General features: G+C 37.7%; 1 protein-coding gene and 1 long non-coding RNA gene across 2 annotated transcripts in view; both read right to left on the bottom strand.

The window, feature by feature from the left end:
- Window positions 1-27,916, bottom strand: part of LOC123238230 (cytochrome P450 2C19-like) — a 406,797-nt gene that overhangs the window by 156,846 nt on the left and 222,035 nt on the right. The window lies entirely within an intron of this gene.
- LOC123238231 lies at window positions 908-27,901 on the bottom strand. Its single transcript, XR_006505490.1, has 3 exons — window positions 27,782-27,901; window positions 27,122-27,198; window positions 908-947 (listed from the first exon to the last, which is right to left on the bottom strand). It is a non-coding gene; the product is annotated as an uncharacterized LOC123238231 (long non-coding RNA).

The following is a 27,916-nucleotide window of genomic DNA, read 5'->3' as shown; positions in this document are numbered from 1 at the left end:
TTCTCTGTGTAAAAGTTGTCGAGTGTTCCAGAATTTTTCTTGGTAATCTTTTTCTTCTGGGGTTCTTGGTTTGCCATCGTTAGCCCCGCCCCTTTTCAGCTTTGTCTTCACACTCAGGGTCTGCCTGCGCTTTCTAAGCTTCTGATGGCTCTGGTCTTCTTGTCCTCAGGGTAAGGCCTCCTGGAAGTCCCGGTCTGGCCCTTTGCCCAAGGCTCCTTCAGTGGTCTCGGGGGCTGCTTCCACAGCCTCGCTCACGTCTGCACTGGGTCCTTACTCAATGTCCTAGTTTGCACTGGAAATCTTTATTCATGCCTAGGGCACTGCCTTCACCCACGCATGTGCTCAGGGAAAGTCCCTGCTTTGTAGATCTTTATTCGCGCCCGGGGCAGAGCCTTCACCAGCACAAGACACTGTGGAAAGTCCCTGCCTTAGAGTTCTTCATTCCGCCCAGGGCAGAGCCTTCACCCGCATAGATGCTGGGGAAAGTCCCTGAGTTAGTGATCTTTCTTTATGCTGGGGCAGAACCTTCACCCACGTATATGCTCAGGAAAGTCCCCCCAGCCACTTGGGGTCCCAAGTCTGGCAGCTCACAGGTACAAGCCCGGGGGCTGCTAGTGATTTACTGGTTGCCCCAATTCTGTTTTCACTCTTGTGTGTTGGCCTTGGCGTTGTGTGTGGGGGGGGGGGTGGAGGGGCTTCTTCCTCTCACGTTTTAGTGAGAGCTGTATCACCCCTTTATAGCGTGGAAATGCCCTGATTCTGCATACCTTCAATGCTGCGCCCTGTTGTGGGGTTCCTTCATTCGCCTGGGTTCATTTATATGTCCCCTTGAGGAGTCCTGTATGCTTTGGTTAGGAGAGATCGAGCAGCTGCTCCTTACTCTGCCGCCATCTTCTCTCTCTGTCTTTTTATCTTTGTCTCAGTTTTTTTTCTTCCTTCTTAGGTGGCTGTTAAATAAAACATGAAATTGTGTAGCTGCAGCCCTAAAAAATTGACAAATGTCTTCTATATCACTCAATACATGCCAGTGATGATAATATATGTGTAACCCTGATGGAATTACTTGTCAGCTCCAGGATAGGGAAAGGAAGGAAAACAGGAGACAATATGGATCATATGACTTTAGAAAACTTATATGGAAATTTATTATTAAATTTTAATTTTTAAAAACAGACTAAAAATAATTTAGAAGACATGATATGCAAACCTACCTTGAATGATAATGAATTTTATTGGTTCACAGGTTCTGATAGAAAGTAAAAATTATACCCAAATGTGTCCAAATCCATAAAAAATGCATGCCACTGCTTTGGAGGATTTAGTTTTGGAAGTGGTTATATTTCCACCAATTTCTTAGAATATAATTACATACCTAATCCACTGCTAATGAATGTGGAAATTGGCAGAAAACCTCTGGCAGCAAACTTGTTTCTGTAATCAATCAGAGCTTCTTTTACTGCCTTGAATCCACATTACATGACAACATGTTGAAAACCCAACTACCTAGTGAACATTGGGCCATATGCTTGCTAGCTGGAAATAGTGCAGCTATGAGAGCAGTCATGAGAGGGTCATCACAGAATCTTGTAGGAAACAGTTTGAATTATTATTGTTGACCTGACTGAAAAACTTCTCAAGTCATAATCACCCCCCTTCAAGACATTTACAACAGAGAAGATGCACATAAGCCTGCAGCCCAAGTCATAGAAGGCTAAAAAGTCTAAAATTTCATTCTGTGTCTTAGGCTGCCAGCCAGAAGCAAGGCTATTGAAGCACACTTTATGGCTTTGGTTCAGTATCCCCAACTTCCTAAGAAGTTGAGCTTTTATTTCATAGCAAGATACTACAGTGAATACAACAATGGACCTAACACTGAAGCTGGAATCAAGAAGATCTGAGGCAAAATCCAGTCGGATATTTAATATCTACCAGAACCAAGGGTACTCATTTCAGCAAGTTTCCTTATCCATAGAATGAGGATAAGAATAGCACCTATCTGTCAAGGTTGTTGTGAGGATAAAATAAGATAATGCTTGTAAGTATATTGTAAACTTCAAATCACTACATAAACGCTATTATTATTATTATTATGCATTTGAAGCTTTAAGAATACCAAAATTGGAGAACATGAACTGTAGAGAGCCATAAGTAAACAGTTAAATGAGTAAATCCTATCAGATCCAGCTATAGCTGATAATTATAACTAATTGATGACTCCTTTCATTATTAAAATTTTTCCTGTGTAATAAATCATTTTAAATTAAAGAAAAGGGGGAAATATGTGGGAAGCCAATAAAAGAATAGATAAAAATCTGAGACTCCTCTTTTGACTCCTTTTTAGATCCACATCTTTTTTTAATAACATTATAAGTCCCATTGGAAAGCTTTAAACAAACCAGCAGTTACTGGGTTAAAAATTGCTCTACAAGAAAATAAAGATCCCTAAACTCTAAGAATATTCCTAAGTCAGCCAAGGTGAGAGCTAGACAAAACTTTATCCAACCAGGTGCAGTCCTCCCAATAAAAAATACAAGACTCAATTCATTTATGATATCTATAGAATATAGTTACGATTTTCAGAATTTGCTTGCTGATACCCAGATGGCTAGAATTCAGCCTTGGACCCTGTTGTATCTTTACTTTGGACCCTCAAAGGATTTTCTTTTGTATAATTTGTAACCTCTACTACTGTAAAGTTTTTCTTTGTGTTCTTTGTGTGAAAATAGTATATAATAAACTCCATGCTCCTGGAGACAGAGCTGAAAGCATGAGCTAAAGGACAACTCCTGTGTCCGATTATTTCCTTAACACCTAAACTGTCCTTATAGGATTATCAGAGATGATAAAAAGATCTGGAGAATGAACAATGCTGTGAATGAAATTCTGAAGCAGAAAAGTCAGTGCTAGTCTGGGTCCTCATGCCACTTGAAACTCTACAGACAGGACATTTGTTAATGTCCTAATACTGACACAGGAATGTGAAATCCAGAGAGGCCATGATTTGCCTGAGGACACAAAGCTAATAAATGCTGGACTCTTTGCATGGATCTAAGCCTTCCTAACACCAGGTCAAGTGCCTTTTCTACTACCCCAGGATGCCTTTCAAAGCCTTTGAGATCTAGAGGTCAGATCTCAGAACCTGCTGATTCCTCTAGAGCTGGACTTCCTTTCAGCGAGGCACACTTCAGATTGCTTAAAGCCTGTCTTGGTGCTCCCATGGAGGAATGTGCAGGAAAACTTTCTCCTCCATGATCTCAAAGAGGCTGAAGGTCATACCTTGTTGCCAGACCTACTCATTTCTCACATTAAATAACCCCTTTTCCTCCTTCGATGGACCATGGGCATTTTAAGAGGGATGGATGGCATTTTCTCCTACTATTCTGCAGTGCCAATTATTGCAAGGGATGTTCCTTTTTATACAGTGGATCTCGTCCACATCTACAAGAACTTGATAGCACCCAGCTACTGCTGAATCAGGGGGCCCTGATGACCACCACAATGAATCAAAATAGAGTCTAGACAACCTACTAGGTACTTATCTACCTCCTCTAACATGCCATAACTCATAAGTATGATCTGCATGAAGAATGTCTCCTAAAACACACTGACTGCCACTAGAGTAGGGACTGAAGCCAAGAGAAGAGAGAGATACTTATTTACTATGCAAAGAGATTCAGGGATGTTCTTCTGGTCCAGCTGCAGTGTATTGCCAATAGTGGAAAAAGGAACAGAACCAAGTAGAAAGTTGGGAAACAATGACATGATAAATTTTCGATGGTGATCTCAGCTAATAAGAACAATTTTATATGGGGGAGGAGAACCCCTGGGTTCACGAAGGATACCTTTCTCAAGAATGAGAGGACTCTGAAACTTAGCTTAAAAGCAAAAAAAAAGAGAAATTTATTAATTACATAGAATTTTTAGCCAGCAAGACAGCATGAGTAGAACAACCCTGGGGGGTTGCTCTCCAAGATATGTCATGGCATCATGAGTGGAACAACTATAGGTATTGCTCCCCAGATGCTTTGGTTCAGTGGTTTTTATATTCTTTACAATAGTGAGTACAAGAGGTTATTTCATGGTGTGGACTTGAATCTAGAATCAAAAGCACTGGTAGGGTAAGGGGTCTGCCCGAGACCTTCAGGCTATCAAGGTGTGGCCTAGTGGTGTATCTCTTTGTCTATCTCAACCTAAAGGACATCCAAGGATAATAGTCTTTATAGTAGCTATCAGATGTTCTTTGGCTTGGGAGTCACAAAGACAGAAAGGGGAAGGGAATTTCTCTGTCTAATACAGTACTCTTGCTATCTCTGTACTATGCCCATGTCAAACTCTTGTTCCATGAGAGAAATGGTTCTCCAGTTCATGGCTAATTTTTTTTGAATGGCAAAAGTATCCCTTTATAAATGCCACCTCTTAAAGAGGTTAACTGGAACCAGTAGCCAAAAGAAGAAAAAAGAACTCTAGTTTCAAAATGTTCCTTAATTGGTTTGATGCTGACTCTTTACATGGTGGCAGGATGCAGTTATCAAGTGCCTGCTGCGCACATAACAAAGATTGCTGTAACATTGGTGATTTCTATAGGCTGGAGGCAAGAGTGTGCTGATAAAATGTTTAATACCCAGATCTCCAAGGGAGGGAAATATACATAACAAACTTTAAAAGTTTAATGTGCATTCCTAATGTTTTCTCTTTCATTTTCTTCAGTCTAGATAATCAACAACAAAACAAGGCACATCCTTATTGATAGCATTTGCTTTTCTGAGGCATAAATGCTCACTCTGGAAATTTAAGAATCAGATCTCAAACTGGTACAAGTTGGATCCAGCACACTCTTGGTCCTATACTAAATAACCTCTAAAGTTCTTTCCAGTTATAACCTTCTGTGATTCTCCCTCTAAATCTGTTCTCTGATACTTTATAAGATATTTCATTGGAAATACCAGATAGGTACAGAATGGTGGACAGAAGTAGAGACTACACCAAACTTGGACACAGAGAATGAAGAATCCTGTTCTGGGCCATACCTAACTCAGACCACTAAAAGAGTTCAGGTTTAGGATGATAACAAGCAAAAAATGAAATGACTGAAGAAATAAAGGTTTGTTTGATCTTCTGAACACAGCAATTTTTAAAATTATGTATGCCACTTACCCAACAAATCAGGTCCAGACCCCTTCTTCAATTTAGGGCTGGACTCTAATACAATGTTAGATAATCTGATTTATAAGTGGATGAAAGATTACCGATTTTTCAAGTTGGGAGGGGAGAGTGAAGAAGTGCAATTATCTGAACTCAGGAAAAGAGGTATTCCACTTCTCCCCCTTTGTATCTAGAAATAATTAAAGGAACATGAAAACTATAATTGATTGATCATTATGGGGCCAGTTTTTAGATGAGACATATGGGTTGCTTGAGATGTACAATTATGAGAAAACTCCTTACCTTAATCTTAGGATCTGACTATTATTTCCACTCAATAAAACCTAGATCCTTGTTAGTTCTAACCAGCAGGTACAAGTGGTCTCATTTCCCAGACACATAGAACTCGGTTCAAACAATGCAATGAAGCTTTTTTCCCAATTCCTGGAATTTGGACTAGTCCTATAACTGAATAGAAAGGAATTAAGCTAGCTTCAGAATTGAGTCCCCAGACAGTCAATCTGGCTCACTTAATTCCCACATGCTGGCCTATTTGTTTCAATTTCTTTAATTTTCCTACAGGACTAGCATTCAATGAGACATTTGTGACCTATAAAATATTAAACAAAGATTTTTTTACTCAAATGTAAGAAAAGAATAAGTATTCAACAAAGACAATTTACAAAACTTGCTTATTACCTTACAATGGCCTGTCTACTTGTTGAAAAGCACCTTGCCCAACCCAGAGGCGAAAAAGAAAAAAGAAAAAAGAAAACTCAAAGAAAATTCCTATTTTGGAATGAAATCTATTAAGTACAGAGTTTCCCAGATCATTTAAGTCTTTCCCTGAAGGGATTTAGGATGTAAAGGAGATGGATGGTCACTTCTTCATTCTCAACCTTTGTATTGATAAATCAATACTGAGTCCTGGGGTCTGAGTCACTTTACCCTCTTTCTCTTCTACTAAAGATCAGAGATCTCTCTTTTCTGAGGTCAGATTCACAGGATCAGTTTAATGCTGTAACATTCAACAACAAAAGACAATCCAAATTTTTTCCAAAGATTCCTAAATTACAAAAGGAATCCAATCACTATCTGTAGGTATATTCGTACACAGAAGGAACACCAAAATTTTCTGGGCCTCTGAAATAGCCAGAAGCACTTAACATTTTCTTTCAGGGATCCTTGCCATAGCGTGGGCAATCTAAGAGAGAAGGTCTCAGTTTCAGAAGAACTATATTAGATAAATCTCCATAAATTGTGCTGATCCCAAGAAAGGGAATTAAGCACTTAGTGCTCATTATTTGGGTCAGTGGGCAAACTTTATCCTTTGTACTTTTTGTTTTTAAGACTCTCATAATAAGGCAAGAAGTTACAATGGGTTTTGCCTCATGTGCAATATCTTGGATTTGTGTTGTCAGAGGGTTGCAGAAGTATCACACAAAAGAGAATAGATGATATTGTAAGAGGGAGAATTTAGGTATTTTATAGATATGTATTTAAAGTGTGGCCACTAGGAATCAACAATTCAGGTTAATTCCGTAATTAAATCAGACCCAAGTCAGCATTGGGCTAGGCAGTTTATTTACAATTAGGAAGGTAAAGGTATGGGAATAAAGAGGAAGGGAGAGGCTAGTCCAGGCCTGTGGGGGCCTGGACGAGATAGAAGGTTAAAAGGTTAAATAAATTCAGGCTGCAAGCCAGAAGGCCTAGCAATCAGATAGGCTAGTGCCTACTTAAGGCAGAGTTTGGAAGCAGCCTAGGTAGGCCAAGGAAGTCAACCTAACTTACCCACATGACAATACAGAGTAGAAGCCATCTGTGGTCTCAGGAGCTCCTTCAGCACCAAGTTGAAGGCAGGAACTGCCTCTACAGGAAGTAACCAACATACTTAAAGAGATAGTGTCTTTCGTCACTTCCCGTGGGTCCACCTCTAATTCAAGTGGACAAATGGCAGTCTCTACATTGATTTGGTCTGCCCAAAGGGCAGTCCCTTGTTCTTGATTTGTTATTTATTGTCACGTGTGGGCAACTCATCTCCCCTCCCCACTAAGGGAGGTGGGAATGACCTCATCTCAGGTAGGTAGAGTTTTAACTATAGAATGGACTAGACCTAATTTTATTTACACAATATACAGAAATTGAGTGCACCTAAAACTAAAAAACAGCTTAAAGCTATTCTTGAAACTAGTGGTTTCTATAGACAGTGGATTCCTGGATATAGTGATCACTAAGTGTTTAACAGATCTGACCAGAAATACAGAACCAGAACCTCTGAAAGTAAAGCCTTAATGTTGCTTAGCCTTAGATAAGCTGAAAGAAGCAATTCTATCTGCACCTGCGTTAGGAATTCCAGACTATGAGAACCATTTTCAGCTATTTCTCAATGAATCAAAAGGATAGCTTCTGGTGTGCTGACATAGACTTTAGGACAAAGTTATCATCCAATTGGGTATTACAGTTGTCAATTAGATCCAATAGCTGCGAGGACAGTACCTTGTCTAATGGGGGATAGCAGCAGCAGCTATGTTAGTCCAGAAGTCAGCTGTTCTAGTTTTAGGATGTCCTTTAACAGTTTATTTTTCACATCAGATAGAAGCACTAATGAGGTTTCATACTCAAGCATATTCTGACTAATGATTATCTAAATATGAATTTATTCTGTTACGATTAAAAATGATAAAGACTGATATAATAATAGAAATTAGTAGTTTAATTAAAGCCATGCTGATAGGGATAAAATCATTAGGTCATGTACCTGCAAGAATTCACACTGCCTCAGCTATTTTACCTTTCGTATCTTCCCATGCCTCCTAGCTAAGAGAGCGACTTCCTCCTCACCCAGGAGATTTAATCCCTCTCTTACATCATTATACTTCCTGTTTGCCATGAGGAATCATGGGAAATGTAGTTTCAAAGTCCTTCACATGTCCATAGGAAATATATAACATACTTTTAAATGGCATCTTCCCAATTCCAAATATACAATTCTCTTAGGTAGTGAGAACATCCCATTGAAAAGATGTAGCATGCTCAATTCAGCTACTCTCTTCCCAATTTGCCAAAGAATGGTGATCCATTACATGAATGTGTTGAAGTAGTAGATCTTGTGGACATGCCTATGATGGATTTAAAAGATACTCCACTCGGGGCAGCTGGGTAGCTCAGTGGATTGAGAGCCAGGCATAGAGATGGGAGGTCATCAGTTCAAGTCCAGCCTCAGACACTTCCCAGCTGTGTGACCCTGGGCANTCTTACAAATAGCAGATTCACAATGCACATTTAAATAGAGTACCATAATTTCTAATAAGCACATTTCAAAACAATAAACAATGATGTTAAAAAAAAGTCATATACTTGTTACAACTTGTAAATCTTGGCTAAGATTTCTCAACAAACTCTGTTATTGCTTCCATAGCAAAATCTGATATTTTAAAAAAGAAACCTTTTGGTCTAAATCATCCTCGGATAAGAATATACAGGAGCTCCTTTGCTTCCTGTTTTAAAAAACAATCCCAGGTAGGAAATTTTATGCTTCTACCCATTTAAGGCAATAATTTTTCTTATAATAAAATATATAAAAGATTATCCTATAAGACAACAATTCTTTAGGATCTAGAGTAAAAGTTAAAAAGACCTCTTGTAAAATTACAAGTTAATTCTCAAAGCATGGAAACTTCCAAGGTTCTATACAATTACAAAGACAGAATAATTTTTAAACATTTATTAATATTCATTTTTAACCTGTTTACATGCTTCATGCCCCTACTTTCCCCTTCACCCCCCTGCTCTCCCCCCACCCATGGCTGACGCACATTTCCACTGGTTGTAACATGTGTCCTTGTTCAGGGCCTATTTCCATATTTTTGTTAGTTGCATTGGTGTGGTAGTTTCAAGTCTACATCCCCAATCATGTCTGCCTCAGCCCATGTGTTCAAGCAATTGTTTATCTTCTATGTTTCCTCTCCTGCAGATCTTCCTCTGAATGTGGGTAGCGTTCTTTACCATAAATCCCTCAGAGCTGTCTTGTGTCATTGCATTGCTGCTGGTATAGAAGTCCATTACATTTGATTTTACCATAGTATATCAGTCTCTGTGTACAGTGTTCTTCTGGCTCTGCTCCTTTCACTCTGCATCAGTTCCTGGAGGTCTTTCCAGTTCAACTGGAACTCCTCCAGTTTATTATTCCTTTCAGTACAATAGTATTCCATCACCAGCATATACCACAGTTTGTTCAGCCATTCCCCAATTGAAGGATATACTCTCCTTTTCCAGTTCTTTGCCACTACAAAAAGCTCAGCCATGCTGATAGGGTTAGAATGCAGGCCATTACCAAGGGGGGATATACTTCCCAAGTCTTTAGCAATAGAGCTGAAGCTTAATGGCTGCGTTCTGCAAGTCAGGGCAGGGGTCTATTCTTGGAAATCTCGGGATTCTGGATCCACAGAAATGGTCTGCACTGGCGAGTCAGGAAAAGTGGCGGAGATCAGAGTAGGCAGGAACGTGAGGCAGTGGTCTGTACTGGCGGCCCAGCAGGGATGAAGTCCAGGTCAGGAGTCAGAAGTAGTGGCAGAGTCACACTGGCTGGGCACCGGCATTTTGGTTTTAAAGCCAGAAGCCAGAATTTGCTGGCCTGACCTCCCAAGGTGGTTTGGGCTAGACTGGCTGGCTGAGTCCCACGTGGGGTAAAAACATGCCATTGCTTTTAGTGATAGCATGACGAGGAAAGCCAGTCTCCATTTTAATTATTGTTATTAGCCAAAAAGAAGGCATGGCTATCGTTTCTGAAAGGCTATCTGGAAAATTGAGAATTCGAATTCCAAACTTCTGGTTGTCATAATTGTTATGATTAAAAATGATAAAGACTGATATAATAATAGAAATTAGTAGTTTAATTAAAGCCATGCTGATAGGGATAAAATCATTAGGTCATGTACCTGCAAGAATTCACACTGCCTCAGCTATTTTACCTTTCGTATCTTCCCATGCCTCCTAGCTAAGAGAGCGACTTCCTCCTCACCCAGGAGATTTAATCCCTCTCTTACATCATTATACTTCCTGTTTGCCATGAGGAATCATGGGAAATGTAGTTTCAAAGTCCTTCACATGTCCATAGGAAATATATAACATACTTTTAAATGGCATCTTCCCAATTCCAAATATACAATTCTCTTAGGTAGTGAGAACATCCCATTGAAAAGATGTAGCATGCTCAATTCAGCTACTCTCTTCCCGATTTGCCAAAGAATGGTGATCCATTACATGAATGTGTTGAAGTAGTAGATCTTGTGGACATGCCTATGATGGATTTAAAAGATACTCCACTCGGGGCAGCTGGGTAGCTCAGTGGATTGAGAGCCAGGCATAGAGATGGGAGGTCATCGGTTCAAGTCCAGCCTCAGACACTTCCCAGCTGTGTGACCCTGGGCAAGTCACTTGACCCCCATTGCCCACCCTTACCACTCTTCCACCTAGGAGCCAATACACAGAAGTTAAGGGTTAAAAAAAAAAAGATACTCCACTCGAAAATCCAGACTTGGTATTATTCACAAATGGTTCATCATATTCATGTAATGGAATAAGATGTACTGGTGCTGCAGTTGTCACAGAATTTGAGACACTGTGGTATGGCTCATTACCTAGTAATCTTAATGCACAGGGTGCGGAATTAGTGGCGTTGAAGCAAGCCTGTCTTCTAGCTGAAATTAGAAGTGTAAATATTTACACTGACTCTGTAATAATAAAGAGAGACAGCAACCAATGTTATGATAGAAGGGAGATAGAGAAAGTCTATATGGTGACACTCTCTTCTAGCTCTCCCCTCTTGCCAAATATACCCTGGGAAGGGCAGCTGGGTAGCTCAGTGGATTGAGAGTCAGGCCTAGAGATGGGAGGTCCTAGGTTCAGATCTGGCCTCAGACACTTCCCAGCTGTGTGACCCTGTGCAAGTCACTTGACCCCCATTGCCCAACCTTACCACTCTTCCACCAAGGAGCCAATACACAGAAGTTAAGGGTTTAAAAAATATACATACCCTGGGAGACTTCGAGGGGGTATCACCCCAAAACTGGGTGACCTGAATGGTCGTGCTGCCCCACAGGAGTTGGGAACAAGGCTTCTCTATAAGATGAGGTATTGTGTACCCCAATCTGATTCTGAATGAGGGTAGGGTTCATGCAAGCCTTCCCCAAGGTCAGTCAACTTCACAGTGGGTGGTCTGGTTTCAAGATGGAGGCAGCCAGACCAAGCTGTGGTTCCCCTCCCCCTCATTGTCACTCAGGCTCTCTGGAAAGTTATCTGACTAATGAATGGCTTTTATTGACATTAATATAGTGATTGGGGGAAGGGGTGAGAGGCAGAGGATTTTGGGGTGTCCTCTTCTCTATTTCTATGTGGTCTGTCACTCAGGTGGTAACCTTTGGGGCTCCCGCTACCAAACATCTCCCCTCGCCTCTTTTCCTTCAGTTTCTATTTCTATTTGCTATTTCTATCCTTTTCTATAACTGGAAAGGGTCTCTTAGCAAGGTTTGGAAATGGGAGAAGGAGCCTAAGAGATGACTCCCAAAATGGAGTCCCAAAAACTTAGCTGACTCGATGGTTGAAGCCTTGATGGGTGAGAAGCAACAGAATGCCCTTGACCAAGGAATCGGGATATCAATGTCCAAAGAAAGAGCCTCAGGAAGCCCTCAGGACTGGATGCAAGCTGGAATGTCTACCTCCTTCCTCTCCCAGTCCTCAGCTGGAAGTCTTCCTCTACTTCCTCCTCTGGAGTATTACTCAGAATCTCCTCTGGTCTTAACTGTCACCAACTGACCCCAATTGTCAGCCACTCCTTCTCTGGCTCCTCCTGTCCCATCCACCTTGCACAAATCCCACTCTCGATATGCATTTTCTGTTTGCCATGCAACAGGAAAGATCTGGAAACAACGCTGTTTTGTTACTGCATCGGGAAAACCAATAGCTCATGCAAGAATAGTTGTTAGGAGCAATCCAAAAGACAAAACATCTGGCAGTAATTCATTGTCAGAGCCATACTTGTGGTAAAGATTCAGTCTCTAAAGGAAATTACAGGGCTGATATCACTGCAAAAAGCCCAGAATGCTCCAACTTATGTCATGAATTTAACATCTATTGATTCTGATGATTTACAAAAAGCTTATGTAGACTCAGATATCCAGAAATAGAAGGATAAATTTGAAGCTAGGAAACAACATGGGATATGGATTACTGATACAGGAAGACCATTGTTACCAAAAGACTTGTATACCTATTTGTGTCAAGCCATCCACACAAAAGGTCATTTTGGTACATAAGCTGTTGTAGATTCCATCAAGAGACAATGGTTTGCTCCTGGAATAAGAACTGTTGCAAATAAGATCTGTAATAGTTGTTCAGTCTGCAAAAGTTTAATCAAAGTGCATTCAGAAAGAAAGGATTGGTGGTAGGCCTTTAGCATATTTTCCATTTGAGAGTTTACAGACTGATTATATCTGTATGCCTAAAGCTAGAAGATAACAAGTATTGTCTTGTGATAATTGATAGACTAAGTGGCCTGAAGCTTTTCCATCAAATACCAACACAACTAGTTTTGTGGTGAAAGTGTTACTCAAGGAAATTGTGCCTAGATTCAGTGTACCATTAACCATAGATTTGGATAAGAGATCTCATTTCACTCAGGATATCCTTAGAAGAATGTGTTATTTAGAGTTTCTGGGGTTTTTATTTAGAAGTATTAAGCCTCAAGATATGTAGATATATGACAACTTCCTGTGGACATGTGGGGGACTTTGAGACTACATTTTCTGTGATGCAATGGGTTTCCTGTTTTGGATGTGATGATGTCTTCAACATAAAGCCCGGCTTTAAGTATTAGCCAACCAGGCTTGAAGCTCTTTTTTTGGTATGAGGCAGCCAGGTGGAGGGGAAAAAAATGCCAGGAGGTTTAAAATAGCTTTTATCAGGCTCATGGTCTTATATATATTTTACCAACATGGCCATGGTAATTAAAATATTACTTTTCCTCATAATATCAGCCTTTATCAATTTTAATTGTTACAAGAATCTATGAGAATCTAGGAATAATGCCTAAATATCATGTTCCTTATCACCCACAGAGTTCAGGTCAGGTGGAGCATATGAATAGGGAACTCAAGACTATGGTTGCGAAACTCTGTGCTGAAACTCATCTCAAATGGCCAGAGATTCTTCCAATAGCTTTGTTTTACCTACGTACCAGACAAAGAGTGGATCTACATAAATCATCATATGAGATGCTCTTTGGACATGCTCCACTACAAGCAAAAACTTGTAAGGCTGTTTATGCATCACTCTTAGGAGGTGATTGCCAAATTGCTTCATATTTGAGTGCTTTACAGCAGAGGTTAAGAGAATTACAAGATATGTATTAATTCAATCTGGTCCATTGGATTATTCTCTTCATAATTTTCAACCAGGTGATATAGTCTATGTGAAAATTTTTGCCAAAACATCAGCAACAGAACAAAATTGGGTAGGTCCTTATACAGTTGTGTTAGTTTCACCATCTTCTGTAAAGGTTTTAGGTAGAAATTTATGGTATCATTGTTCTCATATTAAATTAGCACATGGTATAGACACTGAAAATGTAGAAATTATTAATAATGAAGAAGAAGAAGAAGAAGAAGAAGAAGAAGAAGAAGAAGAAGAAGAAGANAAGAAAGAAAGAAAGAAAGAAAGAAAGAAAGAAAGAAAGAAAGAAAGAAAGAAAGAAAGAAAGAAAGAAAGAAAGAAAGAAAGAAAGAAAGAAAGAAAGAAAGAAAGAAAGAAAGAAAGAAAGAAAGAAAGAAAGAAAGAAAGAAAGAAAGAAAGAAAGAAAGAAAGAAAGAAAGAAAGAAAGAAAGAAAGAAAGAAAGAAATTGTGTAAATTGAGATCTTCAGTCAATTTGAGTCTGCTGTCAGAAAGTTCAGTAAGGAGAGGACCATTGCAGCAGAAGAGGACATTCGGATGGAAGAGGACATGGATGGATGAAGAGGATTCAGGATTTATGGACTTTGTACTAAGACTGATAAACTTATGAAACGAACTGATAAAAACTTATTTTCAATGATTTTTCTAAAGAAAAGGATTAATCATGGGCAATTTGGATAAGTGGTTTGAAAGTATTTTGGGTAATGTAAATAATATCACTACATACTCATATGCATTCAACATTACACATAAAACTATCAAGAACTTTGATGAAGAAAAGGAGAAGAGGAAAATGGAGAGAAGAGAAGATTTCCTTGAGGAATGGAACATAAGAAGAAGAAAAGGAGATCTGAAGGAGATCTGGAATTTTGATAGGTATCATACATCCAACAGTGACATGTTGCAACACAATATAGCAAAGGAACAACATATCAAATCAGATACATAAAAACACAAACCAGTTAGGATACATTGTGTTCCTTATGGAATGAAACAATGTATAATTACTAACAAAATTAGAATTAGCTATAGGATAAGGAAGTACTATCAAAGAATGGATAGTTAGTTGCTAACAAAGATTAGCTAGTTATTTAGGTAGACATAGCTAGACTAATATACTCATGCCATATGGATAGTTTAGAATAGTTTAGGGAAACAGTAATAGATTAGATTAGAGTAGGGATAAGGTACTAATGTACATTAAAGAGCAAATACAACAAACATAACAATTGCATTACATGAAGAACACATAACATACTACAGATCACATATCACGAAATTGTGAAGAGCCTGCTCTTCGCTTGGTTGGGTCTCTGGAGGTGGGATGGCATGGCGAAGAATGAAACAAAAACAAGCCAGAGTGCAAGTCAAATTGCAGAGGCTGTTTCCTCTAGTGCCATCTGCTGATTTTCATTTTTATATCCCTTTTTTCTTTGTGATCTCACACAGGTTTTGATTTTCCCATACTTTCAAAATCACATATTAACTTTTGAAACATTACAAGATTGGCATTTACTTATTATCTTACTGTGGTTAAACAAAGAAGCAAGCTTGTCAAGAATTATTCATTATGGCCTGGCTTAGTTAGAACTTATTCTTTTCAGCCATCCATAAGGTACTAGAACATCAGTTCCTAGCTATGCATAATAGTTAATTATATTTTAACTAATTATATCATGTGTATAGTTATGTTATACTATTCATTCCCATCATAAATCAAGGATATAGTTATGGTAGTTGATTACATCTAATAAGATACAATAATATCAGTCTGGTCCAAATTTTGTTCCCATGCTATTCTTTCTGCTGTAGGGTTAATAAGAATGCAGTTCTGGTAGGGTGATTCTGTGCTAATTTGTCATTCCCTTATTTTCCTTGTGTTTTACTGTTTCTTTAGTCTGTAGGAGTTTGGGAACAAACTCAGGCCAGGTAATTTCTTGCTGGGAACTTTAGAAACTTGCATTAACTCACTAACTGCTGGTTTTTTTGCTGGGCTGATTCTAGGGGAAATGTCTATACTCTAGGGGGTTGTACAGGGGTTTATTTTGGGATAGTGGGTAGTCTATGGCTGTGATTGTTCTTGCCATGAACCTGTATTGTTTTTCCGTGTCTCCTTTGAGCCAGATAAGGATATTAATTGTAATAATTTTAATGCAAGTGAATGTCACTGTAAAAAGAATCACATAGGGAGAATTGAGTGTGGAATTTCCATCCTCCTGACAACCTGCCACGCTGGATTGTCAGAGCTTGTGAGTAGCCTTGCTAAACATCACAGCCTCAATGGCTTCTGGCATATAATGTAAATGAATGTATAAATAAGTGTAAATAGTATGTATATATTGTAAATTGTATTACAGTGTAAGTATTGTATATATGTAAAGGGTGTACATATGCATATTTGATGTATATATTGTGTGTACATATGAGTATATATGTATATCATGCATTAATATATTGTATGTATGTATCATGTGTATATATAAATGTAAATTATGTGAATAATTTGATATACTTGAGTTGCAAACAATTAATATAATTTGCATAAGTGAGTTTAATGTTTTGTTGTAATTTTGCTATAAGACTTATGCAATGTTGTGTTGAAAATGTATTTTTCTAAACTTATTTGCATTTGTTAGTTACAAGAATGTTTCTGTATAAGATTAGGAGTTGTGTTTGATGTTTGTTTTGACTTTTGTGTTGATATTTCATATTTGCTGTTGATTTTGTTAATTTTGTTGAAAATTTTTCATTGTTACTTGTTACTTTGTGCCTTGAACTATGTAACTGTTCAATGTATTTATTCCTTTACCTTTCCCTGTTGAAATCCCTAGTGTATGGTAGAATAGGATATTGTTAGATAGAATAGAGTTAGTGTCAGTTGTTTGTTATTTTGGGTTAGAATTTTAGTTTAGTTTGTAGTTGGGGAAACAGAAGGGGTTTTGGCAGTTAGAAGTCCTAACTGCCATCACAGGTCCACCTAGCCAGGGAGTCTGAGAAACTAGTAAGTGAATTATATGGACAAGAGGATTTATAAACACAGGTTTAATGAAAGAAAACTATAGTCTAAAGGATGGGAATAGTGTTTTTATGCTTAACAAAATACTGTTAATTTTGGCTTTGTGCAAAGGGGGGAACTGTTGTGAGGAAGATTAATAAATTATTATTTAGGAGGCTTAGCAAGCAGGGCTGAAAGATTCTAAATAGAATGGAGAAGGAGGAAGTGTTGTTTCTCTCTCTGAAAGGTACTCCATGTTGGCTGGGGACAAGTTGTAACTGACCCCCTGGGAGACCTCAGAGGAAGTGGAGTTTATACCCTAATATCCTGGGATCCAGAAGGAAGACAGTCATCTGTTTCTGGGAAGTTTTGGTTGAGACTATAAAACCCAACCTGAGTTGCTGGTTAACTTGGGCTGGTTTAGCTCCCTGATTTACGCACCTGAAGGAGTACAGACTGTGGATGTGGAAGAGCTGCAACATCACTGGAGTGTGACAGGACTCAGCAGTGAGGATCCCACTTCATTCCTGTTATTCTTTGTGTTCTGTCTTGTTTTGGTTCTTAGTTCAGTGTAGATAAGTCCATTCTCTGACCCTGAAGATTGCCCATAGACTGGAAGCATAAAACTCCTATTCCCATCCTTTAGACTATTTTTTTTTATCCTGGGACTCCATTCTAGGAGCATAGGGCCACAACCAGTAGGCAATGGGTCACACAGTCGCTCAGGGTCACCCAGCTGGGAAGTGTCTGAGCCCGGGTTTGAACCTAGGACCTTTCGTCTCTAGGCCTGGCTCTCAATCCACTGAGCTAGCCCAGCTGCCCCTACTTTAGGTTGCAGTTTCTTTAGCAGATGTAGTTTTTACAGGGTGGGGTTGCTAGCCCCACGCCCAACCCTCCTCCTTTTTCATCTGGGCTAACGTCCTTGGCCCAGGAGTGGTAAGGGTGGGCAATAGGGGTCAAGTGACTTGCCCAAGGTCACACAGCTGGAAGTGTCCGAGGCCGGACTTAAACCTAGGATCTCCAGTCTCTAGGCCTGGCTCTCAATCCACTGAGCCACCCAGCTGCCCCTACCCCTTTAGACTATAATTTTCTTTAATTAAACCTATGTTTATAAACCCTTTCGTCCATATCATTCACTTGCTAGTTTCTCAGACTCCCTGGCTAGGTGGACCTGTGATGGCAGTTAGGACTTCTAACTGCCAAAACCCCTTCTAACTGTTTCCCCAACCTGTTAAGCTAATCCCAGCATATATATATGTCCTTCCTGCCTCTTACACATCCTTCTACAGAACCCAGTTAATTAGTTATTTTAATTAAATTTAATTAGTAAAACCCCTAACTGTTTTTCCCCACATACTTGACATCTCACACATTATACCCAAGATAAGGTCAAAATGGGTACATGATTTAGACATAGAAGGTACTACCATAAGCAAACTAGAGGAGCAAGGAATGATTTAACTATCAGATCAATAGATAAGGAAATAATTTATGACTAAACAAGCAGCAGAAAGCATTACAGGATATAAAATTGATCATTTTAATAACCTTAAATTTAAAAAAGGTTGCAAAAATAAAGCCACTGCAACCAAAGCTAAAAGGAAAGCTGGAAATGGGGCAAAGAGGCAAGTTTTTCTGATAAAGGTCTCATTTCTCAAAAATATGGAGAACTGAATTAAATTTAACAAGAATACAAGTCATTCACCAACTGATAAATGGTCAAAAATATCAACAGGTAGTTTTCAGAAAAAGAAATGAAAGTTATCTATAGTCACATGAAAAAAGTGCTCCAAATCACTATTAATTAGGAAATGCAAAATAAAACAGTTCTGGGATACCACCTCATACCTATCAGATTGGCCAATATGATAGAAAAAGAAATTGATAAATTATGGTGGGATATGGGAAATTTGGACACTAATGCTCTGTCGGTGGAGTTGTAACCTAATTTAAACATTCTGGAGAGTAATTTGGAACTATGTTCAAAGGCATACAGAACTTTGCATGGTCTTTGACCCAACAGTACTACTACAAGTTCTATAGTGTTAAAAGAGTTTTTCTTAATTTCTCCCTCTGTCTCTTTAAGAGGCAAGGGAACAGAAGGATTTCACAGTAAGAGCCTCTTAAGTGACAGCTTCTGCCTAAGAGCTCTGAAGGCTCTGTTACCTAGAAGACAAAGTAGGTATGTAAGGGGAGGAGTATTTTGAAGTGCGCTTTTGCCTGTGGAGTTTCCTAGAGTGGAGGAGTTCCTGGGGGCTTTGTCTCAATGAGACTGGCAGTTAGAGGTTTCTTACAGTTGAGGTAAAGAAAAAGGATTTAAGGAGGTTGGAGTTTGAATAATGCTTGTCAATTAGCTTAGATAGGTAAATAGATAGTGATTAAATTCTTAGATAGTCAGTATTGGCAGAGTAGGCTGGGCCTGGCCCTGGCAGAAGAAACTGCTCTCAAAAGGCAGATAGATTTAGAGGGGTTTATTTAGAACTTTTTAGATATGATTGGGATTTTAGGTATAGTTAGAAATTACTCTCATTTTCCTCCTTTCTATCTCCTATCTTAACTTTCCTCAAATAAACTAATTTAGTGTTTCAAACTTCTCTCCTGGCCTTTCTTCAAACTCGTACCAAAACTTTTAACCCTTCACAGTAGTTCAGGAAAACAAAAAGGACTTATATATAAAAAAAATAATTTTATATAGCAGCTCTTTAGATGGTGGCAAAAAACTAGAAACTGAAAGGATAGGGTCATTAAGAGGGTCATTGAAGATAAAATGGTTAGAACAAGCAGTACAGATCTCTTTGTTTTACAATAATTGCTTAATGTTTAAGTCAAAATTTCCTTGTCCTATTGCCAGTCTTACCTTGCTAAGCCCAAATCTTTGTAAGATTACACCTATCAGCTACTAGTTTTGACTCCCACTCTTATGCTAAGGGAAATGGACAAAATGGTGATTAGATCCACTAGACTTTTTATATAATTTCTAATAAAATACATATCTTTGGGCCCTCCCTGTGTTAAAGCAATCCTTTTATGCATAATCAACTCACTATTTCACTACAATGGTTTTTCCATTCCCCCCCCCCCCCAACAAGAGCCCCTTCACCAAAAGAAAAAAAAATGTTGGGTTTGTTTTTTGTTTTTTTTTAAGGCTACAATATGTATTCCAACTCCATCAGTTCTTTTTCTGAAGATGGAAAGTATATTGCATAAGTTTTTTGGTATTATTATACTGCTGATAACTAAATTATTCACATCAGATTACTGTACAATATTGCTGACTCAGTGTACAGTGTTCTCTTGGTTCTGCTTACTTAACTCTGCATCAGTTCATATAAGTCTTCCCAGAGTTTTTGAAAGCATCTTGCTCATCATTTCATTTAGGACAATATTATTCCATCATAATCATAGTACAACTTGTTCAGTCATTCCCCAATAGGCACCACCTAATGGTGGTATTGCTGGGTAAAAGGGTATGAATACTTTGATGGTCTTTTGGGTTTGGGAATAATCATTCTCTAGAATACTTGTGTCAATCCACAACTCTAGCAACAATGTCTTAGTATCCCAAATTTTCCACATCCCTTCCAATATTTGTCATTTTCCTTGTTTTTCATACTACCCGATCTGATGGGTGTGAAATGATACCACAGAGTTGTTTAAAATTGCATTTCTCTAATCAATAATATTTAGGGGCATTTTTTTTCATTTTATTAAAGATAGTTTTAATCCCTTCATCTGAGAATTGCCTATTCATACCCTTTGACCATTTGTCAATTGAGGAATGCTTTGTATTCTTATAAATTTGACTCAGTTTTCTATGTTTGAGAAATGAAGTCTTTATCAAAGGGACCTGCTACAAACATATTTTCCCAGTTTGTTGCCTTTTAACATTGGTCACATTGTTTGTGCAGAAACCTTTTAATTTAACTTAGTCAAATGTGGGGAAATGAGGAATGCTGATGGAGCTTTTAACTGATCCAACCATTTTGGAGAGCAATTTGGAAATACATCCACACAGTTGTAAAACTATGTATACCCTTAGACTCCATTTTATAATTCTCTGGATATAATTCCATATTGTTGGATCTGTTTCCTAAAAGATCAGGAAAAAAAGGGAAAAGAACTAGATGTTACAAGATATTTATAGCAGTTCTCTATGGTGACAAAGAATAGAAAATTAAGGGAGTGTCCATCAATTGGATCATACCTAAACAAATTGTGACATATGACTGTGATGGAATACCACTGCACTTTTAAAAAATGAGTAGGCTAATAAAAAAAAAACTTGGAAAGAACTACAAAGAATAATGAACAGGGAAATGAGTAGAACCAAAATAATATCATAGGCAGCTATAGAATTAATACAAGAAATTATGAATGTTTCATCCAGAGAGTTGAACTGAAAGGCACAAACACAAAAAAAGACTTAATTTGTATGAACATGTCTGTCTCCAGGGTTGGGACACTTGTAGATAAATTCTATTAGTAAGTTTATTTAAAAGAAAAAAAATTAATGTAGTGACTTATCTATTTCATATTGCAAACTTCTCTATGTCTTTTTTGGAACTCATCTTCCTTTATCCATAAGTTTGGCAGGTAAATGCTTTGACTCTCCTAATGTTTTTGGTATTACTCTTTATTTCAAAATCATGTAATCTATTTTGACTTTACCTTGGTATATGGAGAGGTGTTGGTCTATGTTTCTGCCATACTGTTTTCCAGTTTTTCCAGCAGTTTTTGTCAAATAGTGAGTTCTTCCAAAAGCTTGGAACCTTGGATTTGTTAAACACTAAGTTATACTATGGTCATTTTGCCATTGCATATTGAAAGCATAATCTATTCCATTGGTTCTCTACTCTATTTCTTAGTAAGTACTAGACTGTTTGATAACTGCCACTTTATAATATAGTTTGAAATCCAGTTCAGCTAAGTCACCTTCCTTCATGTTTTTTTTTATTAATTCCCTTGATATTTTAGATCTTTGTTCTTCCAGATGAATTATTTTTTCTACATCTTTGAGATAATTTTTGGGTAGTTTGATTGGTATGGCACTGAATACATAAATTAATTTAGGAAGAAAGGCTGTTTTTACTATATTGGCTTCAGCCAACCCATGAGCAATTAAATGTTTTTCCCATCATTTAGATCTGACCTTATTTCTGTGAAAAATGTTTCATGGCTGTGATCATACAGTTCCTGGGTTTGTCTTGGTTGATAGATTCACAGGTGTTTGATATTGTCTACAGTTATTTTAAATAGTATTTCTTTCTCTTCCCATTAGACGTTATTGTTAGTATAGAGAAATGCTGATGATTTCTGTGGGTTTATTTTATATCCTGCAACTTTGCTAAAGTTAATTGTTTTGATTCATTTTTTGGTTGCATCTCTAAGATTCTCTAGGTATACCAATCTGCAAAGAGTGATAGCTTCATTCCCTCCTTGCCTATTCTAATTCCTTCAATTTCTTCTTCTGTTATTGCTATAGTTAGCATTTCTAGTACAAAACCGAATCGTAGTTGTAATCATAGACGCCAAAAAAGCTTATAGAAATATTATAGCTTATAGCTTATAAGAATATTATAGCCAAAAAGCTAAACTTAGCAATTAAGCAGGGGATTTTTTGGATAACGTCATGTCCGACTCAAGCAGGGCAGTTATCTCTCTGACTCACAGTCCTAGGGACANCCCTACTCCCTCTGTCTAGCTATTAGCTCACCCTAAGACAAAGGCACCTATATCCTGGAAACATATATATTCCCTCTTTTGAATGCATGCTTTGGGACTCTCTTTGCTGAGTTTCCCCAGTGTGCACTGGCAATAAAGCTTTCTCCTGCTTTGATTGCATTGTCTCCTGTGTTCCTCTGGAGGCCACCCATTTTGAACCCTAACAAGGGTAGGAGGGGAGAATCCATGAAAGGCTAGTTGTTGAGTGATTTAAATTGTGTCTGATTTTGTGATCCCATTTTGAGGTTTTTCTTGGCAAAGATCCTCCAGTGGCTTGCCATTTTCTTCTCCAGCTCATTTAACAGATGAGGAAACTGAGGCACAGAGGGTCATTGAATGTGTTTGATGCTGGATTGGGTTCAGGGAGGAAAGGCACCTCACAAGGTTCAGCAAACCCTCTTATCAGAAGTACTGTTCCTCCCCTGAACACTCTATAAACACCCTAACAGAGGGAATAGGGACCCACTGGGGTTTATTAGAGGGGAGTGGCATGGTCAGACCTTTGCTTTGGAAAAATCACTTTTAACAGATGACAAGAGGATGGACCAGAATGGGCAGACTTGGGGCAGAAAAGTGGCAGCAATGGATGTCAAGGGAGAGATGGGCCTAGCATCAGAGACTTGAATGCTAATCTGACCTCAGATACATTAACTATAAACCCTGTCATCTATTTTCTATTTGCCTCAGTTACAAGGGTTAAAAAAAAGGGGGGGGAGGTCCTATTTAGGATTATGAGAATCAAATGAGACATTTGTAAAGCACTTAGCAAAGTGCCTGGCATATAATAGGCACTATAAAAATGCTTATTCCCAGCTCCTCCTTGAGTTAGGGAGACCAACCATAAGGCTATATTAGACCAGGTGTGAAGTGATGAGTGATTGTTTTAGACCAGAAACCAAGCTTCTTTCCACCAAAAGAAAGAAGTGGTTTCCTTGAGAGTAATGGCAAGTTAAGAAGAGGGAAAGTTTGGAGGGAAAAGGATGAGTTTGGCATTGAACAAGCTGAATTTAGGAATCCTGTGTAGAGATATAAATCTAAATGGAACTGATGAAATCACCCAGTGAAATGGAGAAAGAGGATCCAGGCTAGAATCTTAAGACATACATGAATTACATATTATGTGGAAGGGAGTCAAATATAAGAAGAATGGGAAGATTATTATTCAAATTTTACTAAGGTGCTAGATAAGCAAGAGTTCCAGAAAGGTACATCTGCAGGATTTACTTTCAGAATTCCAATTTTTGTGGACTGTCTTGGTAAAGCATTATTTAAGTTAAGACTACAGATTGATTCTCTGTTTGAAGCAACATGTAACTGCCAAAATGTTGCTTTTTGACAAACTAAGTATTTATCATTTCTTAATGAGTGGAAAATGAAAAAGACATCCAAGACATATACTAGTTTTTCTTCAAATTATGCCCCAAAAATGTAAGTCAAAAGCCATAATACATATACTTTTAAGTTCTGCTTTTGTTCCTTCTATGTGACTTCTTTTAATATCAGTAAATGGATTAAGTACAAATCTCTCATGGAAGATTGCTCAAAAATCTGTGGTTTATTCTTCCACTGTGTGGAAAGGTTGTGATTAAGATTTAGCTTACCTCTTTGCATTGATTGATATATTAGCAAATTGCTACAATATACAGAATGACTCAATGTTCATTTTCCTGCATACATTTTGATGAGTATTTATTTAAATGACAGTATGTACAAAATGTTTCCATGAGAAAAATAAGAAATATGGGAAAAAAACATGTAGCTGAATTCTTTGGAATCCCCTACATCATTATTATTATCCTCTCCTCACCAAGTACCTGACCCCATTCTGGCCCTTTTATCTTTCTTTGTATGTTCCTTTATTAGAATGGAAGCCCCATGATGGCAGGAACTCTCTTTCCTTTTCTTTAATAGTGCTTAAGAGTAAGAGCATCATGCCTGGCACATAGTAAGCACTATATAAAAGTTGTTATCAAAAGGTATAGTATACTCTTAATAGTAGAAAGACATAAGTGATGAAGATCGTTCATTTCAAAATCTATAGGTTTCTTAAAATTTCCAATCCAAGATGTGAAAACATTAATGAATAAGTTCACTTGTGAATTAAAGCTCCAGGACCTATTTATCCTTAATTGTACACTGTTCTCCCAAAACTTTGTCCCTTCTATTACATTTTGTTCTCTACTGAATAAAAGTCATCTATTCTAAAAACTTATTAATAGTCTATTCTACATGAAAAATTCAAAGAAGGTCAGACACAGTTATGACAAGTGAATAAAGGAGATCAGAGAAAACAATAGCCATGATAATGAAAATATACACAATCACAAATTAAATTTTGACTTATTATGATGATCAAGACAAATTTGTTCTTGAAAATATGAGAAAATATACTGCCACCAATCTTGTTTGAATAGGTGTGGGGGGGGGGGGGTATTGGTACTAGGGGTGTGTGAAGAACAAATGAATAGGGGTAGAACTGTGCTATCAAATTCAAGCAGAAATAGAAATTCATACATATGGTCATTTTGAATATGGAAGGCCACATATATAGACAAGTTCTTAAATGTGACACTATGTTTTATTGCAATTTTATTTATTAAATATTTCCCAATCATGTTTTAATCTGGTTCACACTGAACTCAGGAATGTTGTGGACTCTGTTTGACAGCTCTGATGTACATTGAATATACTGGCAAGATTGATGGATGACTTGGTTAGTTTTGCTGAACTGTTTTTTTCCTTCCTTTCTCCTTTTTGTTACCTAGGGTAGCTCATCAGATAGGGAAGGAAGGATATTGACAAATTAAGCGCATACCAAAACTATGTCCAAAATGTTTTGAAGTAAAATATAATTACAAAACCAATCACTGTTTATACATTCACAAGGCCTCTTTCACCTCCCCAAATAGTCATTATCAGTCTATTTATTCTGTTTCCTTGGCCAGAGAAGTGAGCTTTGTTACTGAAGGTGGAAGTATGATCCTAGGACCTATCATAGGGCCATTACAATGAATAATACTTCACTTGACCCACTTCCTAAGAAAAGAACCTGATTTGGTCATCTTACAATAATGAACATTTATTTGGAAAAACAGGTAATAGCAATGAACATTAAAATTATACAATTTTGCTTATAAAACAAAATAAACCATATTTCCAATCTCCCCCTTCTTCCCATTCTATCCCAACTCCATAATTGAAGCAAAATTATCTATAAACTGTATTCATGGGGGAGGTATGAGGGGAAATGCAGAAAGACGTGCAAAAACTTCCACAGGAAGACTGTATAAATATGCCAATGTTTTAAGTATACAATGGCCTTTAATATAGAGAACCAGCTCTATATTTCTGGGGGTCCTGAGTGGCGTTTAGTGGTGTCGGATTGAATGAGAACAGTCAGACTAAATGCTTAGGTGATAACTGCTCCAACTTGCCATGGAGTCTTGAGTTTAATATATACTGGTATCACACAAAGAGCACAGAGAAAAAATCACAGCTGTGAAGGGGTTACGAATTATACAAAAACCCATTAGAGGCTAAAAAGTAGAGAGAAAGGTCCAGGGTCAAAGACCAAATTCCAACCATCAATTAGTAGGAGGTTAATTCTGGGAAGAGAAATATATTTCATAGAGATTCTTACTAATTGAGTCCTGTACTCTTGATTTACAGGATTGCACTTGGTCAGATAGTGTCTGGAATGATATTTGAACCTACATTTCCTGACTTCAATCCAGGGCACAGAAGATTACATAATTATTAAATACTAGAAACAGGATTTGAATCCATATCCTGACTTCAACTGCAATGATGTTTCCTGGTTTTTCTGGATTCCATTTGTGTAAGCAAAAATGCTATCTTCTGCAAGAAGTCCTTTTCAATTCTCATTAATCTTAGTGCCTTCCATCTGAAATTATCCCCAATTTATCCTGTCTATATCTTGTTTGTACACAACTGTTTGCATGTTATCTCCCCCCTATGATCTTATGAATTCCTCAAAGTCAGAGAATGTTTTTGCCTTTCTTTGTATTACCAGCTACTCAGCACAGCCTGATATACACACAGCAAGCACTTAATAAATTCTGATTGACTGAATCTGTTAGAGCAGAAGTGGATAATTAACACAAAGATGGTACATTTTCATTATCTCTGATATCTCTATTATTTTTCACTTCATTTGAAAATCTTAACTGCCAGAGATTCTTCCCTCTAACATAAGGTCTTCACCATCACTAGATGAATCATCCTGGTTAAGCTCTTTTGGAGTAGGAATTGTTCCTCTTTTTCTGTTTGTATCCTTAATACATAATGTTGATTTTGGGATTTAGTAGGTAGATGCTTTTAAAAAAAGCTTGTCAATCAAAGTGCGAATAAGAAGGATTAGGGTATGGTGCCACTTTATATCTATGCTGCACTATTACTGCTAAACTAACAAATAGTCAAAACGATGAGAAAAACAGCATCATTCCCTTTGAGAATTCAACATTACCTTATTTTTCCTTTCAATTATTGCTAAATTAGAGTAAAACTGATAAAAAGTCTATAGTTGAGGAGCAAATAAGGTCAGAATTAGAGAACTAAAAACTCAACACACTACCTCATCATCACAATTCAGAGATTGAAGCAGATACCATCTAATAAGAGGACAAAAGATCACAAAGCTATAATGTATTTTGTTCTATGACTATGCTAAAAACCTCTGAAGATGCACAGAATTTCCTTTCAAGATTTAGACTTAAAGAGTAAACGATAACCACAACTATAATAAAACCAATTGGTAAATTTGAAAAAGATTGCTCCTTGAGGGGACACATGCTTACCAATTAGGTCACTCCGATCAAGCAACAATTCCAAATCTTTATCACTGATAACTTTCTCCCTTGATCCTTTTACTTCCCTAAAGAGAAATATATATCATGTAATTTTATATAGAGAAATATAACTTTAAAGGATTTTTTTAAAAACTAAAATAAAATTCGACCTTTCATAGTCTCTGGATTTTAATAATTCCATCAATTCCTAAGGATCCAAGAAGGTTTTAGATTGACTTAATCCAGATTTACCACCTTTGAAATGATCTAAAAATATTTTAAAAGAAATATAAAAAAATACTCAGCTATGAAAATTTTTCCAAGTTAAATTAAAATATTGGAAATGAAAACAAAAACCACTAATCGTGCCTAAATCTATAGAGTATCCAAAAATTGTGTTTTTTTCTTTTTTGCTTATACTATTTCTTCCTTAACCCAGAACCTATGAAACTTAACAATAATGGGGTAGGTTATCTGAGGTTTATGATTTTTATGTATTCCCTCCCACCTCTACTGGGCCCTTCTTAATTATTCCAGTTTTTATAGTCCACGATCTAATGCAATCCATAACTGATCTCAGTGGCTCCAAAAAAGAGCTGGTGAGCAGTTTTGCCACTACAAGTAAACAGGTTACCTCCCCCTATGGCACCAGCAAGGGTCCCCACTTACCTGGGAGTGATGACAGCTCATGAGGCCCCAGTCCCTCATCAACCACACTTGCTGGTGTGCGCTCCTTCCTTACATCTCCTCTCCCACTTCTATAGCACAGGATAGAGCAAGAGTCCACTCTGAGTTTGTCGGGTC

Source organism: Gracilinanus agilis, chromosome 2 (genome assembly GCF_016433145.1).
Source record: "Gracilinanus agilis isolate LMUSP501 chromosome 2, AgileGrace, whole genome shotgun sequence".
NCBI classification, from domain to species: Eukaryota; Metazoa; Chordata; class Mammalia; order Didelphimorphia; family Didelphidae; genus Gracilinanus; species Gracilinanus agilis.
Note: the sequence above shows the minus strand (reverse complement) of the source record. Positions and strands in the feature narration are given on the sequence as shown.